The sequence below is a fragment of the Dromiciops gliroides genome, chromosome 5 (assembly GCF_019393635.1).
Source record: "Dromiciops gliroides isolate mDroGli1 chromosome 5, mDroGli1.pri, whole genome shotgun sequence".
NCBI lineage: Eukaryota > Metazoa > Chordata > Mammalia > Microbiotheria > Microbiotheriidae > Dromiciops > Dromiciops gliroides.
The window spans coordinates 294,504,851-294,519,553 of record NC_057865.1 but is presented as its reverse complement, the minus strand read 5'-3'; the positions used below and the strand labels follow the sequence as shown (position 1 = coordinate 294,519,553).

General features: G+C 51.3%; 1 protein-coding gene across 1 annotated transcript in view; it reads left to right on the top strand.

Annotated features, from left to right (window-relative positions):
• Positions 1-1,275: 1,275 nt before the first annotated feature.
• The window catches only part of MPPED1 (metallophosphoesterase domain containing 1), a 104,290-nt gene continuing 90,862 nt past the window's right edge, over positions 1,276-14,703 (top strand). Inside the window, exon 1 of the mRNA XM_043968763.1 lies at positions 1,276-1,786. The gene's annotated coding sequence lies outside the window, so the exon portion shown is untranslated. The remainder of the gene's footprint in view (positions 1,787-14,703) is intronic.

Sequence of the window (14,703 nt, the reverse complement as noted above, 5' to 3'; positions counted from 1 at the left end):
CCCCCATCCCCAACCAGGCACCTCATTCCTGGACAGTTTTAGGAAAGCTGAGTCACAGCATTATATATTTAAAGTCGGAAGGCATCGCAGAGGTCACCTGGTCCAGACCCCTGTGTTTGTAGATGAGGAAACAGGTCCAGGGAGGAGGGCCTTGCCCAGGGCACCCAGGTAAGGATAATGAGGGAGCTGGGATTTGAATTCAGGGCCTGGACTCCACACACTTCTTACCCAGCAAAGGTCCCAGGAAACCCTGAAAGAACTCTGGCCTGGAGGGGGAAGATAGAGGTCTTGGGCCAGCCTTGAGTTTACTAATCCAGGTCCTTCTGGGACCAAGGGGCCCCTCCCAGACTCGGGATGTGTGTGTGGGGGGTACATTTCTAGGGTCTCCATCTCCCCCAGCCCGACCTAAGCTGGAGGAGGAGGATGGAGAGAGGGATAATGGAGGCGAGGGGGTGGGATGCCAGTTTCGCTCCCCCCCACCACCCCCAGGGTGGGAGATGGCAGATGCTGGGGAAGGGGGAGTGGAGAGTGGGCTCTCGCCCTAACCTGAGGTGGCTTGGGGCCAGCCGCGGGTCCCCAGGAGGTGAGTGAGCCCCGGGGGGCCCAGCCCGCCTGGCCGCCTCCTCCCTGCCGGCCTCCGGGATCCTCCTCCCCGCCCCTCCCCCCACGGCTCTGTCTGCCCGGCCTGCGGGCAGTCTGTCAGTCCGTCCGTCTGTCTGCCCGCCCGCCCGCCCGTCTGCCTGCCTGCTTGGCTGGCTTTTTTTTTCTTTTTCCGCAGCCGCGTTTCCTCCCTCCCCCCCCCCATCTCACTCCTTCCTCCTCCTTTCTCTTCTTCCCCTCCCCCTCCTCTCTTCCTCCTCCTCCTCCTCCCCCCTGCCTCCCTCCCTCTCCCCTTCCCCCTTCTCCCTTCTTTCCCCCCACCCCCAGTCTGGAGGAGGTGCTGCGGGTCCGATCTCTGGGTCCCGGTGCCCCCCCCTCCCGGATCAGCAGCACTGCCAGGGGAAGGGGGACGCAGTTGCGGGGCTGGAGGGCAGCTGCTGAGCCGGGAAAGCAGCCCTTCTGGGGTTCTACCTCTCCTTTGGAGAGGCCCAGAGCTCCCGGCTTGGGGGGATAGGATTGCGAGTCTGAACCAAGTCCGGAGGGCCCGAGGGGGGGGGCTGGGGGGGGCAGAGTGTGCGGGGGAGTAGGAGATGGAGATGGGGGAGAGGCTCGGGAGACAGGGAGCAGGAGATGGAGATGGAGAGAGAGGGAGAGACTGAGGGGGTGAGAGAATGGGAGAAATATACAGAGAAGGAGGGACAAGGGAGACACGCGCGCACACGCAACACACACACGCACACACACACACACACACACACACACACAAGCAGAGAGAGCGAGCGAGAGCAGGTTCCTAAAGGGAAGTCAGTCCACTATCCCACTGGCTGGCTACCTCTGACCTTTTCCGCAAAGAGGCAGCTGCAGGAGAGACTGACGAGAGCCCTCCTCCTCCTCTTCCTCCTCCTCCGTCCTCCCTCCTCCCCCTCCTTTCCGTCTTCCTCTCTCCCTCCCCCCTTTTTCCTCCCCCTTCTTCCCCCTTCTCCTCCCCTTTCTTCCCCCTCCTCCCTCCTCCTCCCTCCTCCTTCCCCTTTATCTCCTGCCACCCCCTCCCTCCTGTCCTCCCTCCCTCCTCCCCCGTCCCCAAAGCGCCTGCATCCATCCCCTCTCTGCTCCAGACTTGTGCCTCTTCCCTGCCCTGCCTGATGCTCCGGGTGCTGGGGGCGTGCCAGTGGATGGGGGTCTCAAGGTAGGCTGACTTCTATGAATGAATGAGTGTGTGTCTGTGCCGGGTTCAGTGCGTGCATGCGGGTGTGTGAAGGAGGGAGCAGAGGCTAAGTGTCCTTGCCCCTTTTCCATTTTTCTAAATCTCTATGGGACTGGCCAGGCCCCGGCTGCCCAGGTCAGAGAGCACTCTTCTCCACTTTGCCAGCAAAGTTACTTTTCTTTTTGCAGAGTTCCCAAGACCTCTCACTCCTCCCACCTTATTTCCTCTGGGCTGAGCCAGTGGTCCTCTGTGTGTGTGTGTGTGTGTGTGTGTGTGTGTGTGTGTGTGTGTGTCTGTGTGTGTGTGTGTGTGTGTGTCTGTGTGTCTGTCTGTGTCTGTGTCTGTGTGTGTGTGTGTCTGTGCTTGGGGGTGGGGATGCCCCTCAGCAGCTACTTCTCCCATTTCCTCTTTGCTGACTGGACATCAGTGCCCAGGGCACTTCTGGGTCTAGTACTTGACTTCCAGTGGTCTGGCAAACTTTTCCCTTCTCCCAGATCTCTAGAATTCCTGCATCTTGAGGACTGGCTCTTAGGCTCAGGATTCCCAAGTGAGCTTGAATCATTCAGACAAATAGAACATAGATTTTAGTTCCATTCTGACCCTGGTCATCATGCTGGGGACACTCTCCTGTGGTAGTCTGGCTTGTGTGTCTGCTAAATCTTGTGAGTGGGTGAAAGGGTCTACAGCCCCTAGGGGATACTGCAGCAGGTTCCACATGAACTCTGCCCATCAAGAAATAGTTCCCGGGAGACGAGAAGGCCAGAGAAGGGGAGCCCCCAGCCCCGGAGCCTCGGCCTCTGCCAAATGGGATCTCAGTGGATGGGATGTCTTCTGCCGACACTTGGCTGGACTCCTCCTCAGCCAACAGAGGGGGCTCCACTCTCTGCCCATTTCTAAGGCCCCTTCTTAATTGCTCCAAGCCCCAGCTTGTTAAGTTGTAAACAATTATGAAATTAAACCAGACGAAGAGGAGGAGGAGGAGGAACAAAAAGTAGGCTGAAGTGAATGGGCTGCACTGGGCACAGGCGGCTTGAGGAGATGAATAGGGGGGTGAGCCTCATTAGGAGGGGTCTGCTGGGGCCCAAGGGGCAATGCTGCTGCCGAGTCTGACCCTTCCCTGCCTTCCATGGTGCTGGGAGTCCACCAAATAAAAGAAACCCAAATAAGTGTGGTAAGGAAGTATCCCAAGGCCTGGCCTGTCCAATAAACTGGTCACTTGCCCCCTGGGCAGAAACTTTGAAAAGCGGCCTTGGAGTGAGGAAGTCAAAGGAACTACAGAAGAAAACAAGAGGAATTCCTTTTAGAAGGGATTTTTAAGAGCAGGCTTTGGGCCATTGTGTGACGGATAGGGTTTTTAAAAAGATGGTAACAAGGAGCTATTAGATAGAGCAGCAGTCTTGGAGGGAGGGCGATGGAGGATGTTCCATGCCTTATAAACCGTGCTTCATGACACCCGACTCCCTGCAAATGGGCTTCGGATGCAGCGGCCACAGGCCCCTTGGAAAGTCCTCTCCCAGAGCCGCGTCTGGTGAAACGGTCGAGGTGATGAGAGGGGTTGTTTGTTGGCCGGACATTAACGGCCTGGTGTCTGCTCGTAAAGCGCTGATTGATTCAGCATCAGTTTGCTGGGCTGACTGATGGGTTCGTAGAGGTTTGCCACTGTTGTTCTGTGGGTTTCTTTCATTGTTGCCGAGAATTTCCTAGATGGGATGTGGGTCTACTTGCCGTTCCGCATGCCTGCTGGTGATAGGTGACATGGCCCTGTGGCAAAAGGAGCTGGAGGACTCGCGTTCAGATTCTGCCCGATTACTCCCTGTATGACCTTGGTCAAGGTGTTCTCCTTCTCTGTGTAAAACGAGGGGGTTGTTTGCACCCTATGGCCTTTAAGGTCCCTTCCAAGCATAAATCTGTAACCTGGGCATACACTCCCTTGAGTGGCAAACATGCAGAATTCCCCACTCTGAAGCCATAGACACACCAACATCTGGAGGCTGGGCATGCCTCTGGAAGGACGCACACACAAGTTTATAGAAATGCACTTGACCAACCACAACTGTCTGAGTCTTCACCGGTCCATTGACAGGGTACATCCACGGGCTTGCGATGGAGTTGAAACCGTTTAGGGTTTACAGAGCTTTGCCTACAGGATGGATGTTAAAATAATGACAGTTTTAAAATTTCCTCTAATGTCTATGGGAGAAGGCTAGCCTCCTCACTTGAGGAAATGACTTACTGTGCTCTGTACTTGGTGTGCCATTGCCAGAAACCCTAGCCCAGCTTGGACCCTGCTGGCTTCTCCTGTGCTCCCGCTGGGCAGGCGTAGGCACACTCCCCCTGCTTCTGCTGAGAAGCACTGTGGAAGGGCATTCTTGCTGGCAACAACCAGGATTTGGGGAGAGGGGAGCAGGGATTCTCTCTTTGCAGAAGCCACCAGAAAGCCCAATTGTCTTCTAATCTCTCCAAATGATTTCAGGTTCCTGATTTCAGAAATGTGAAATAATCGTTAAGGACAAGCAAAGATAATTAATCAGTTCGGCAGACCCAGATCATCCTAGTGAATATTCTGGGGTGGGGGGGGAAATCCTAGGCAATTAGTGTGTCTGGGATGGTTCTTTCAAACTCTGGGTGGAGAGTACTAAAGGCTAAGCTTTCAGCTTGTCCCTGGCTTATTCCAATGACAATGGGACATTTTCCACCCTGCATCTGGGAACCAGAAAAGGGTCTTCATCCGCTTTCTGTCTTTAGGAGAGCCCATCCGTTTAGCTAGGAATGCATTTCTGTTTCTCAGTGAGTGGCTGACTGTGTGCCCCCAGAATACACAGTCTGCAGGGACAGCAGCCTCAGGACAGGTACTCTCTCTGTTTCTCAACAAACAGACAGATGGCAGCCCCCAAATCACTGGAGATGTGCCCTATAGGGACTGAAAGTAGCCCCCTCAGCTGAAATGACGCCCAGTGCATTGTGAGCAGTGTCAGCAGCACAAACCTTGGCTCTGCTCTGCACAGACTTGGCCCCAACTCCCTGCAGTTGGGGCAGCCAGGAGGTGGGCTCCAGGAGAGCGAGCCTACTCATTAGAGCATCAGACAGGCACTTTCTCTTGGGTTCCAGCCAGGCATAAATGTAGAGGGGAGATGTGCTATTCCCCCCAGGCTAGCCTCTGACTCTGGGAATGGGGTGAGCAGGTAGTTAATTTGATCAATGTGTAAATCGTCAAGGTGGTTAGAAAAGGCCAGGTCTAGTCTCCAAGTCCATTATCAGAGGCTATTAAAAACATCACTTTATTTTGATTTTTATCCACATGACAAAGCTCAGTTACACTGAAGTCATTTCTAAAAATCATAGCACTGTGGAATGTCAGGACTGGGGGGAGCTTAGAACAGAGGATATCAACACGGAGGGACCTTAGAAAACGGACTTTTGGATCAGGGAGGGAACCTGCAAATGTGGAATGTCGGATCTGGGAGGGACTTTAGACGAAAGCCCATCAGAGCTAGGAAGGGCCTTAAAACATAGAATTTTGACCTAGGCCGGATGTCAGAACAAGGAACACTGAGCTGGAAGAAGTTCTGGACTTCGTTTGATCCATTTCTGCATTTTACAGAGAAGGAAACTGAGCCCTAGTGGGGTGACATGTTTAGGGAGCCCAGGCTGACAATATGGAAGTGTGGGACCTGGAACCCAGGTCTCTCTACTCCCCAGGCTAGAGCCCTTTACACCTCACTTCACAGATTCTTAGGCCAATTTATAAAACAGCTCAAAAAGAAGGGGGGAAAGGTCACTTTTGTCCCTCTCGGGCTTGGGGTGGAGTGGGGGGACCTTTTGTCAACTGATCCCTGGTGGGTCTTTCTTCAGGGCTGAACCCACGGCATCCATCATAAGTGGAAGCAGGAACAATGAAAGCCCCCCAGGTCAATGCAGTGCAGCACTGGCATCTGGCCCAAAGGAAAAGGCACGGCAGGGCCCTTGGCCCCTGGCTGCCATCGGGCATCAGGAAGTTCTCTCACTGAGGGTGTCTCCTGGGGGCCTTCTCCTTGCTGGCGCAGGGCTGCTGACGCAGGCCTCTGGGGCTTCGGCAGTACCCCACTTAATTCCAGCATTTCGTAGAGATCTGTGCCGACCCTGGAAATTCCAAACAGGCGGGCCTTCTCCTCTCCACCTAAATTCCTTGCCGTGTTCAAACGCTGCTGCAGACAGTAAAATATATTGGCTGGAATACCTGAGAGTCCAAGCTCCTTGTTCCTTTCTTATCCAAAGGAGGGGTCAGGAGGAGGAGCAGGAGGAGGAGGAAAGGACCCCCTGGGTAGGCCAGCCTACCCAGTTGTTGGGACAGGAACACGGTCTGCTTTTCGAGGTTTGCCACAAGGGCACGGCAGCAGGTCAAGCCATTTTGGTGGCCTGTGTGTTCACTTCCACCTTTTTTTTTCTTTTTGGAAAAGGGCTGGAACTGCACCGTGAAAGGAGCCAAAGGCCAGCCTCCAACTTGGGGGCCAGATCTGCCTGGTGGCTGCTGGAGCCATCCTGCCTTGGCGACAGCGGCTTGCCCCATTTTCACAAGATCTGCAGCTTCTCGGTGACTTTCTCTGGTCGTATTTTCCTTTTAATGCAACACATCTGTGGGGAAATGTTCATACTTAGAGACATTTTCCCCCTACAAGATATTAAAAATTAAAATGTTCCGTACAGATATTACTTTTCACCTGGGTTTTTATTTTTATTTTTTATTTTTTTGCTATGAAAAATACAATCGATTGTCTCTAAGTCAGTGATATCAAACTCAGCTGCTCCAAAGTGTGTGTTCGTGATCTCAGCCCACGCCCCTGCCTCCTTTATCCCAGTTATGCCCAACTCCCCCGCAAAGACTCCCCCAAAGAAGCCCATCTATTCCACGTTCTAGCAGTCCACTTCAAGCCCCAAAGGGGCCTTTGACCAGTGAGTTTTTGACAAACTGGAATACAAAATCACCAACAGCCTCTATGGCCTGCTCTGAGTGTGCCCCAAACTCCCATTCATGTGGCTTGTGATGGATACATTCGTGCAAAGAGGGATGTTTCTCGGGCCACCTCTTTTTACGCTTTTCCCCAATATCTCCATTGCACATGCACGAGTGTGGCTTAATGTATCTAAGCAGACTAAATGCATCCGCAATTCATTCTGGAGAGGAATGGAGCGCGAATGCCTTATTTAAAAAATATATATATAGTATGCCATCTATAGCCGAGGACAACCCATGCATTCAGGATTATTTGTGTGATAGACTATATGCCAGGCAAATCAGGACGCACCAAGGGTAACTAATGAGCATTCCTGGCTTGTGGGCCCGGGGCTCAAGCCCTTTCCACATTGGAAGGCTGCTACTTTGATATAACTTTATTATCAAATGAAGTAACAGATAGGAAGCTCTTTGTAAGCCTCCAGCACTCCATAAATGTTAACTATTACCGTCATTGACATTGTTATTTCTTGTGGGCTCCTTGATTGCTTGGAAATGTTCTTAGAGTGGCCAGTGCTTGGCAGGTGAAGAGAGCCCAGTTTAGCCTGTGCACTGATCGCAAGTGAAAGGAACAAGGGAAGAGGTAGCGTGGGCCAAAGAGCATGATCCACTAAGCAGACTTTATCATTCTGAGAGGTATGCACAGAACTGGAGAGAAAGAGGGATGGAAACCTTTTCTTTTGCTTTTTGCTTGCCAGTTGGGGGTGGGGTGGTCAAGGAATTAGAAAGGGTAATTTTAAATCATGTGGGCATAATTCAAAATGTGTCTCGCTAAAAGGTTTTTAAGTGGTGAATGCTTTGAAGGCGGTTGGGGTGTTTTGTTTTGTTTATTTTTTTTCTTTTTTAAGAAAGAATCATTTGATTTCCATAAGGTTTGGGAATGCTTTCACCTCCTAGGCTTGATGAGTGGGTCCCTTGCCTTGGTCACAGTTACTGGTCCAGGCTGAGCCACCAGAGTGGTGTGACCTTAGGCAAGTCACTTTCCCACCCTAGGCTTTGGTTTCCTAATTTATAAAAGTATCTAGTTGGAATATAGGCTCAGTAGAGTTCTTCCCAGCCCTCGTGAGTCAGTAGAAGGCAGGAGCCTTCCCTGGAAAACTGTCGTGGTGGTGGTGGTGGTGGTGGTGGTGATGATATAATAGCATCTGAAGGTTTGAAAAGCACTTTACACCTATTACCTCATTTGATCCTTACAACAACCTTGGGAAGTAGGTGCTATCATTATCTTTATTTTACAGGTAAGGAAATTGAGGTACACACACCTTAAGTGACTTGTCCAGGGTCACACAGCTAGTAGTGTCTGAGGCAGAATTTGAACTCAGGATTTCCCAAATCCAGATCCATTGCCCTGTTGACCACATCATCTTGCTCCCTAAGAATCATGGGCATTTTTATGGTGCTTTAAGATTTGCAAAAAAATAAATAAATAAAAGATTTGTGAAGTGCTTTTATAAGTATTACTTGCTTTGATAGAATATCAGAGCTAGCAGCTGTGAGCTTCCTTGTCTCTTTATCCCATCTCAGCTGCCCAGCAGCTCCAGGAGCAAGGCCTAACAGGGCCAAAGAAGCTCCAAGGGAGAAGTGACTTGCTCAAGGTCACACAGCTAACACGAGGGCCCAGCTCTCCCCTATCCCAGGGCAGGGCTTTCCCACTCACTCCATGCCCACGGGTGGCTGTCCCTCTCATGACCATTTCCCCTACAGCTGATGAACCACAAACTTAGCCAGCACAGACTTCAAGGGTCCGGGAGGATTTTGTCAGTGGTCACTGCCTCCATGTAGCCCAGACTGCACAACATCTGCAGAAGAGAGCCGGAGAACTGGGCAGTGGGAAGGGTCCTGGGGTAGGAGTCAGAGGGCCTGGGGATGCTCCCGGCTCTGTTTTGATCGTCCCGTGTGACCTTGGGTGAGTGTCTTCCACTCTCTGGGCATCTGATTCTTTCCCTGTAAGATGAGGAGACTGCAGGCACTCCAGGCCTCTGACCGAAGTGACATCATAGATGGTGGTCAAGACTGGATGTGTGGCTAAAAAGTTCAGTCCCATACTTCCAGCTCTCCAAATTCAGCTGGGCCAGTCCTCTAGAAAGACAAGGATGGACCTTGCCCATCCCATGCTCCAGATACAACTGACAGAGAGAAAACCAAACAGAATGGGGATGAAGTTCAAGAAAAAGAGAGATATTTTGTTTGGTCTTCATGCACTTCTTAAAGTTTAACTGACAGTCATTGGCTGATATCCCCTCCCCCTGGACCCCATAGAGCCCTTCTTGGTGTCAAAGCAGAGCATTAAGCCAGCTAGCCTGGGAGCCAGACCTGAGCCCAACTCTCCACCCAGGGGAGGGAAATGTCTTTCGCTGGGGGGTCACTGGTCCTCCACAGCCAAGACTGATCAATGAATTTAGTCTGAATTCTGATACCTTTGGTTTTATTTTCATTTACACCATTGTCATCCTTGTCTCCATTGTTCTCCTGCTCGGCTCGCTTCCCTGCCACAGTTGATCCAAGTCTTCTCATGATGAAAATGAATCGAAGAGTGACTTCTGAGATCCTGTGATGAAGGGGGAGGGACAGAAACAGTGGGTGTTGGGGGAGGGGGCGGAGAGCCCGCACCCACCAACCTTTTCCCCTTGTCTCTGAGATCTCCCGCAATTCATTCCTTTTGCTAGCTAGCATTCTCACATTTCCACAGATTGCAAATAAATCGTCTCCCATAGCAGATCCAGACCGGAGCAAACAGCCTCTCCAGATAACTGCTTTGCATGGAAATCGCTTCTGCTTTTCTCTAGAAAATAGCCAGCCAGGCCTTGCTGTTCTTCGACATGCATATGAAGCCTGGGAGTAGACTGCCCATACATATGTTTAGCATAGGGAGCAGGAAGGAAGAAAAGGAGAGGATTTGGAGCGTCAGCTACAACGTTTATTGGACTCTTTAATGAGCCTCTGACACGGGCTGGGGGGCCAATGAATGATGTGAAGGGCAGGTGTTTAGCCTGCCCACCCGCCCCGGGGCTCTTCCCTCCCTGGGCCTCTTTCCTCTGTTTTTACGCAGGATGGAAGGGGTGCTGAGATGAGGGGCCCAGGAAAGAGCACCAGATGTAGACGCAGGAGGCAGGCTGGGCTCTGCCCCTGCCTCCTTGGGGAACCCCCCAGGGCCAGTAACTTCAGGGCTCTCATAGTCCCTTCTCTGTGTTTTTTGTAAGATGAGGGTCATGGGGCGGCCAGATTTGGCCCCCGCTCTGGCTCAGAGCTTGCTTCTAATACCTGCTGACTGTGTGGCCCTGGGGAAATTCCAGCCTCTCTGAGGGTGCAAGGTCCTGCCCTGCACTGATGGAGAGCTTCCCTCCATGGAGAAAAACGAGAGGCCTGCATGGAGAGCTAGCCATTAGCCAGTCATCCAGAGCTTAAGTACCTACTTGTGGCATTGAGCTAAGGACTGGGGAGACCAAGAAAGAGCAATATGGCCCCTGGCCCAAAGGAGCTCACATCCTGATTAAGCAAGAGCATGCAAACCACCGCACCCATCCGGGATCTGCACAGCATGACCGGAAGGGCATCTTGGAGGAGTCAGGAAGAAGGTGGGATTGGAACTGAGGCTTGATGGAGGGAGGGAGAAGGGAGGACATGGCAGCTCTGGGGACCAGTCCTCGATCATCTAGATGAGCTGGGCCAATGTCTTCCTTAGGAGATTGGGAAACCAAAAAGATTGAGTGATTCACCCAAAGTCACACAGGTGAGTAATAGTGTCAGGATTTGAACTCAGGTCTTCTGACTCAGAATCCATATCTCTGGTCCACTGTATCACAGTTTGACTCGATGAACTCCCTGGTTCCCATCTACTCTGACACTTCCAATTAAACGAGCAACATTAAGGGCCTCCTGTATGTCAGGGGAGAGAGAACATGGCTTCAAGTCTAACTGTGTGACCCTAATTAAGCCCCTTAATCTCCAAGGGCCCTGGGCAACTCTCTCAGACCATAAATGGAAGAAGTGGAGGATCTCTGTTGTGGGAGTTCTCCACCAGAAACCCCTACACCAGTGAAATTGAAGGCCTAAAGGGGAAAAAAACCAGGCACTATGCTAGGCACAGAGAATAGAAAGACAAAGAAGAGATGGCCCCTTCCCTCAAAGGGCTCACATTCTCTCAGGGAAATCAACATGTTCCCAGATAAGTGGATCCCAGCAGCTAGTGGGGTGAAGAAGGGATTCTTGTAGGCTGTGATGTGTGTGAGCTCTAGCATGGATGGTGTCGTTCTAAGATCCCTCCCAGTTCTCACATCCCCTGTTCTAAGCTCCCTCCCAGCTCTAGCATTCCACAGCTCTACAAAAAAGAAAAGAAAGATTATTCCCTGAGTGTAAGCATCCGAAAAACTGGGACAGGAAGCAAAATTTGCCTCGTTAATTATCAGTTAAAGTCTTCTGCTTTGGGTCCATGTTCTTCCTGACTCCTAATGGAATTCTCCCCACTAGCCTACCAGCCTTTCTATCCCTGCTCATGAACGTTTCTCCAGCCTATGAGCCCTGGAAAGGATTGTCGTGGCCTCTCAGAGCTGGACGATGAGTGGGAAGTCTTCTGGTCCAATCCATACCCTCATCGGAGGCCAAGTGGTACCATGTGAAGAAAGGCCCTGGCTCAGGAGTCAGAGGCCTCCAGCTCACATGCCTCCTCTGAGGCCTGCTGCCTGTGTGACCTTGGGCTAGTCACTTACCCTCCCTCAAGTGAAACACCAGGGGACTGCTATTTCATCATCTGCTTAGCTTCCTGACTTGGCTGTTCCACATTAGAGATTCCCCTGGGGACCTTGGGTTTGCCTTTCGCTGCAGCCTGAAGACAGCCAGCAGGATCACTGAGTTGACTTGGGTTAAGTTCGGTGGAATGGGTTTCTGTCCTGACCTCCTTCTGGCCTGGGGGTTCTGGGAGGTCACAGCCTCCCCCTGCGCTGAGCAGAGGGCTCTGCTCCCAGGAGGTACCTAGTAAACCTTCCTTAAATTAAATTACGTAATTGTAAACATGAAGTGGAAACTCGCTGGTGACACCTCGGTCCTCTGCCCATGTTTTGTCAGCCTCTACATGGAACCTAAGCCACCTAAATCAGGCCTAACTGCGAATGTCTTGAGGGCAGGGGAACTTTTGCAAGGAAAATGCTTTTGAAAAAATGCTTGAGGGGGCAGCTAGGTGGCGCTGCCGTGAATAAAACACCAGCCCTGGATTCAGGAGGATCAGAGTTCAAATTTGACTTCAAATACTTGACACTTACTAGCTGTGTGACCCTGGACAAGTCACTTAACCCTCATTACCTGGGGGGGGGAAAAGGAAAAAAAGGGGAAAAATGCTTGAGTGTTCCCAACACTCTAAATCTTACTGGTCCAGCGACTTCAGAGAGTTTGTTGTTGTTCAATTGTGTCAGTCAAGTCTCTTTGTGGCCCCACTTGGGGTTTTCTTGGTAGAGATACTGGAGTGGTTTGCCATTTCCTTCTCTAGCTCATTTTACAGATGAGGGTGAAGTGACTTGCCCAGGGTCACACAGCTAGTAAGTGCCTGAGGCTGGATTTGAATTCAGGAAGATGAATCTTTCTGACTCTAGGCCCAGCAGTCAGTCTATCCACTGCTACACCCCCTAGCGGCCCCGATAGAATCATAGATCCAGAGCTCAAAGGGACCTCAGAGGCCAATTAATCCACCCCCACCCCCACCCCCGCATTTCACAGATGAGGAAGTGAAATCCAGATAGGGGAAGCACCTTGGCCAACAGGACAGTCATGGAAAGCTAACCTCTCTCTAACACTTCAAGGTTTGTATAGATTATCTCACTGATTCTCACAAATATGTGTGATATGTATGGTGGTAGTATTATCCCCGTTTCACAGATGAAGAAACTGAGGCTGAGAGAGTTTAAGGGTGACCTCAACAGGGTCACCCAGACTCATGAGTATCTGATGCAGGATTGACCTCAGGTTCCTCCTGACCCTGAGTCCAGCTTTCTTTCCACTTAACCACACTGCCCCTTTATCCATCAGTGACTGTGTGTTTGGACACTACGACAAGAGGAATTTTCCTGATGGACCAGCATAGCTTAATAAATACTTGTTAAAGTATTCTTGCTCTAAGACCTTCCATGGCTCCCATTGCCAACCAAACAAAAGCCATGGCATTCAAGGCATCCTTTCCCCATCTCAGCTTAATTCCACTTAAGAGGCATTTATTAAGTCCCTGCTGTATGTCAAGGGCTGCATTGACATTCCTTCTCCCCACCCCATCCCTGCCTTTCCCTGCATCCCCAGGCCCTCTGACTCCCACCCCAGGACCCTTTCCACTGCCCAACTCCCCAGTTCTCTTCTGCAGATGTTGTGCAGTCTGAGCTACACAGAGGCAGTGGCCACTGACTAAATCCTCCCGGACCCTTGAAGTCTGTGCTGGCCAAGCTTGTGGCTCATCAGCCATAGGGGAAATGGTCATGAGAGGGACAGCCACCTGTGGGCATGGAGTGAGTGGGAAATCCCTGCCCTGGGATGGGGGAGGGATGGGCCCTTGTGCTAGCTATGTGACCTTGAACAAGTCACTGCTCCCTTGGAGCTTCTTTGGCCCTGCTAGGCCTTGCTCCTGGGGCTGCTGGGCAGCTGAGATGGGCAGAGAAGCTCACAGAATGTTGTGCTATCAGGCAGCTAGGTGCAGCAGGGGAGAGGGCTGGACTGAGAGTCAGGAAGACCTGGGTTCAGATGCTGCCTTAGATACTTTCTTATTGCATGAACCTTGGCAAGTCACTCAGCCTGTTTCTATTTCTATAAAATGGGGATAATCTCAATACTTACTGAGGATCAGATGAGATAACATGAAAAATGTTTTGCAAACCTTTAAGTGCTTAATCAAGGCTGGCTATTACTATTATAGCCACTCTCTGTTCTCCTCCTGTCCTCTCCTGCCACCAGGCTTTTGTCCATACTCTCTCCCATCTCTGGAAAGAAGTGAGGCGTGGGATCTTCCTCTTCATGAGGCCTTCTCGGATCTCCCACATTCACTAGAGCCCTCAGCCTATGTGTGGCCACTTTTCCAGACTTATACCCTTAGAATTATATTGCAGTTATTTTTCTACGGTCCTTCCCCTCACCCCTGGCTGTTAAAAACATCACTTCTGGTCAATATGTCGAAAAAGTCCAACAATCTGTGTGTGGTGCAGGCCTTGTGGAGCCCCCATCTCTGAAGGGGGGAGCAACGTCTTCTTGGGGGCCATGCTTATTGTGGGCAATTTTGCAATATCGTTCTGATTATGGTGTGTACTGTTGGGGCTGTTGACATTGGCTCTCTCATCATGGAGATTGGGTTGGGCTGTCAACTTTGCCCTGCATCAGTTCATGAAGATCTGGTGACGCGTCTCCAAACTCATCACACTCGTCATTTCTTACACTGCTGCATTCATGTGCCACCATTGGTTTATCCATTGCCCAAGTAATGTGTCCCATGACAGCATAGGATCCTAGATCAAGGATCACAAGGGGAATCTGAGGTTCTTTTGTCCCACCTCCTGAGGCTGATCCAAAGTCACAGAAGTAAATACATGCTTGGGTAGGATGTGAACCCAGGTTCGCTCCCTCCAGAGCCAATGGGTCTCCCACAGTGCCACAACACCTCCCTCAATTTTCTTTTCCCTAATGATGGCTTGCATAGAGTAACCATTTTACGGAGATAGGTACTGAATATCGAGGACCTCAGGTGGTGTCTCACTTCTGATCTTCCCTCCTGGTGCGTGCCCTCAGCACACACCAGACCCTTTTCGGGGCCTCCTTTGTCAAATGAGAGGGGTGGACTAGAGCGGCCGGTCTTAGCCATTTCTGTGTCCCAGCCCCCTCCAGACCCTGCTTAGAGTGATGGTTCGAAGTGAATCCACTGTATCTGACGACAAAGGAAGCCAATCCC